The sequence below is a fragment of the Sceloporus undulatus genome, chromosome 2 (genome assembly GCF_019175285.1).
Source record: "Sceloporus undulatus isolate JIND9_A2432 ecotype Alabama chromosome 2, SceUnd_v1.1, whole genome shotgun sequence".
In the NCBI taxonomy this organism is placed as follows: Eukaryota; Metazoa; Chordata; class Lepidosauria; order Squamata; family Phrynosomatidae; genus Sceloporus; species Sceloporus undulatus.
Window position 1 is genome coordinate 158335030 of NC_056523.1, and position 4005 is coordinate 158339034.

Genomic DNA, 4005 nt, shown 5'->3' on the forward strand with positions numbered 1-4005 from the left:
TGTCCGTCCTGAGGAGGACCACTCTCCCTGAGACAGCGTACTCGAACGCCCTCAAGGCCTTCTCCACTGCGAGCATCTCCAAGGCGTTGATGTGGAGGAGCTTGTCTGGTGCGGACCACCTGTCCTTGACGACAAGGTCGAGCAGGTGGGCGCCCCATCCATCCAGGGATGCATCTGTTGTCAGCGTCAGTTGTGTCTGGGGCTGATGGAAAGGCATCCCGGTGCAGACGTTGGAGGTGTGTAGCCACCATCTGAGGGAAGCGGCTATAGGTCTGGGTACCGTGAGCCACTTTGAAGGCGGGTCCTCTAGCGGAGAGAAGACGGAGAGGAACCAGGATTGGAGCGGACGAAGACGCAGTCTTGCCCAGGGAGTGACGAATGTCGTCGATGCCATGTGGCCCAGGGCGACTTGGACATCTCTGGCTCTTACCCTTCTGTGGGAGATGCAAGGCCTGAGGGATGACGTCAGGGCCCGAAAGCGGTCGGGAGGGAGGAAGGCTAGGCAGTTCTCGGAGTCGAGGATGGCCCCGATGAACTTGACCTGTCTGGTTGGTGTGAAGTGGGACTTTTCCCTGTTTACCACCAGCCCGAGGGAGTCGAAGAGCTGCAAGGCGAATGAGACTGCCTCCTGTAACTCGTCCTGGGATTCGGCTGCGAACAGCCAATCGTCCAGGTAAGGAAAGACCATGAAGCCCTTCTGATGGAGGTATGACACCACTGGAGCCATGCACTTCGTGAAGACTCGTGGGGCCGTGGCCAAGCCGAACGGAAGCACGTTGTAGTGGTACGAGACGGAGCCGACAGCGAAGGCGAGGAATCTCCTGTGGGACTCCCGGATCCCAATGTGGAAATAGGCGTCCTTCAGGTCGACAGTCGCGAACCACAGGCCCTGGTGGAGGAGAGGCAGAATGGAGGCCAAGGTTACCATTCGGAAACGACGATAGTCCAAAAACAAGTTCACTTGTCTCAAGTCTAGGATGGGCCTGATGCCCCCATCCGTTTTAGGTACAGTGAAGTATCTGGAAAAAAAGGCCCGAGGATGTTGGTCGGGCGGCAAAAGGGAGATTGCTCCCTTAGCAAGCAATGTGCGCACTTCGTCGAGAAGGGTGTCCGAGGGGGGAGTGGACATGAAGGCTCCAGTTGGAGGGAGCTCTTGGAACTCGAGGGCATAACCCCTACGGACGATGTTAAGAACCCACGAGTCCGATGTTATAGAGGCCCAGGTGTTAGCATAGGGCCTCAAGATGTCCAGAAAAAGGATGGGTGAGGAAGGGACGAAGCGCGCTGCGTCCCTTCAGGCTCTCTTCTTCCCCTGGTCGGTATCCTGGCGGCGGGACTTGCGGTACCGCGGCGGGAAGTTGCGACGGCCAGAGGAGGAGGAAGACTGCGAAGGGAAGCGCTGTCTCTGAGAGCCTTGGTGTTGGGGCTGTCGGTCCCGGGAGAAGGTCCCTTGTGACTGACCTTGCGGCTGCCACGGGCGCTGTCGCTTCGGGAACGGAGAAGCCGGTGCTGAGGACATGCCGTGCTTCTTGGCCGCCGCCTTCATCCTGAACTTGCGGTTCAGGCGGTCGTCGGTCTCGGCGTGGAAGAGGCCAGTCCCGTCGAGGGGCATGTCCTCGATGGCCGCTCTGACCGTGGGGTTGAGATCGGAGGCCCTCAGCCATGCGTGGCGCCGAAGAGCCATGGCCGCAGACATGGACCTCCCGGAGCAGTCCACCATGTTCCTGGAAGTGGTGATTAGCCAGCTTCCGATGGAGTGGGCCTCGTCTTTGATCTCCACCAGCTGTCTCTGGATGTCATCCGGGACGTCCGGGACCAGGGGGGAGATCCGTTCCATGAGGGTCTGGATGTAGGCCCCCATGCAGGCGGTATAATTCGCGGCCTTGATCCCAAGAGCCGATGCCGAATAAGCCTTTTTGGCCAGTCCGTCTACCTTCTTTGCCTCTCGGTCGACAGGGGAGGTGGCCTGCTTCGGAACGAAGCTGTGCTGGGCTCCCTCAACAATGGCCGAGTTCGGCCTAGGGTGTTCTGCCAACCAGGAGCAACTCGCCGGGGCGACCCTATAGAGCGCCTGGACCTTGCGGGAGGGTGCCGATAGGGTGGCCGGAGAGTCCCAAGACTTCTTGACGATAGTCTGGAGAGAAGGCAGGAGAGGCAGACATGGTGGAGTGGGAACTCGTCCATGTACTCGACGCTCCACCGGGTCCTCAGCGTCGTCTTCCGCAGATGCGAGCTGGATGTCGAGGGCCCTTGACATCCTGACCACGTGTTCTGTAAAGGCCCTGACGTCGTCCGACGGCGAAGCCGGCTCTGGGTTATGCATCCTCTGAGGGGAGGCTGAACCCGAGAGGACATCCTCGTCCGAGGGCGCCTCTGAAGGCGGCAGCGGTTCGTCGTCAGAGTCCAGATCGGAGGAGAGAGGATCATTCAACCTGACCTGGGATCTCGGGCGGGCGAAGTCTACTGAGGACCGGGAGCGCCTGCGGGTTGGGGACGGCGATCTCTCACGTCTACGAGGTGGAGACGGCGACCTGTCACGTCTACGGGATGGAGAAGGTAGTCTCTCGCAGATCGATGCTCTGGGGACCAACTTGGCCGGTTCGGCTCGGTCTGAGGGATGGGGGTTTACCTTGGTAAACTCCCTCATGGCCCTGTCCTCCGGCACGGACATGTAGTAGCGGCGCGACTGCATGTCGAAAAAGAGATCCGGGGTCTCCTGTGTGAGGGGCAAGTCCTCTTCATCATCCGTTGCGGGATGGGAAGGAGAGCGATGCCCCAGGGAGCGAGGGGGTTCAGCATCCCCCGTACCGTGGGTGAAGTCCATGGTCGGCGGAGGTAGGGCCGTGACCGAGGCTCCCTGGTCTACCGACGTTGGCTCCTGGCATGGAGCTGGCAAGGCGGGGGCGCGAGCCCGTCTGGAGGGGGAGCGCTCTTTGCCCTTTGGTCTCTCCTTGGAGGACTTAGTCTTTTTAGAGGCCGAATCACGATCAGCCTTGTCACGGTGCCTCTTCTTCCCGGTCTTAGGAGTCTCCTCCAAAGGGAAGAATGGGTTGTCAGGGAGATCCAAGAGAACAGCGGCCGCCGCTGATGAGGAAGGCCCCGGTCCCTTGGATGCCTTGGAGGATGCAGGCGAGGCGAGATGGTCCTCTGGCTTGGAAGCCTCCTTCGAACGGGGGCCCTCCGCTCCCTCCTTTGGCTTGGAGGCCCGTTCGGTACCCTCAGTCCCCGATGGTTTATGGGGGCGCTTGGAGGGTTTGTCGGTGGCACTGGGCGGTTTAGAGCCACGGGCCACATCGGCGGTGGTGGAAGGGGTCCCGGCCGGGACACACACCACGCTGGGGAAGGCGGCTCTTCCCGATCCCACGCTGGAGACACTTGCTCGAGAGGATGCAGCGGGGGGCCCCAGAGGCGGGACAGAAGAGGACCGCGAACCTCTTTCTTGCAGCTTTCCCAGGGCAATCGCCGAAGTAAGCCGGGACTCACGGTTTTTCCGGGCCTGGGAAGAGAGGGATCTGCAGAGTGCGCAGGCCTTTGGGTCGTGGCTTGGACCAAGGCAGAGCAGGCAGGTAGAGTGCGGATCCTGAACGGGCATTTTGCCCTTGCAAATGTCGCACTTCTTGAAAGCCGCAGGCATCTCAAAGTCTAAGGAGTCCGAAGGTCCGAAGTTACCAGGGGCGGGAGACAAAGAATGGTCAGAAAACAGTCCGAAGTCAAAAACGAAAGTGATTCCTAGCAAGCAAAGCAAGCGAAGGTTCCTCTGAAGCAGCTAGCGCGGCGGAAAAAAGGAACTGGGGAAAGAGCGGGAAGGCAGGGGCCTTATAACGGGTGGGCGGAGTTACCGCCAAAAAGTTGCAATTTGTGCAGAGTGAGCTCTGCACAGTGATTCCAGTAGGTTCCGAGCAGCACTGCGCAGGCGCAGTGAAACCCATTTGTATGATTCGCAGAGACCACGAAGAAGAAACAGCTGGTCACAGAGGGAACAGAATCCTGGACTAGACAGGCCTC

General features: G+C 60.0%; 1 protein-coding gene across 2 annotated transcripts in view; it reads right to left on the reverse strand.

Annotated features, from left to right (window-relative positions):
* The window catches only part of RAB5B (RAB5B, member RAS oncogene family), a 35251-nt gene that overhangs the window by 10325 nt on the left and 20921 nt on the right, over window positions 1-4005 (reverse strand). The window lies entirely within an intron of this gene.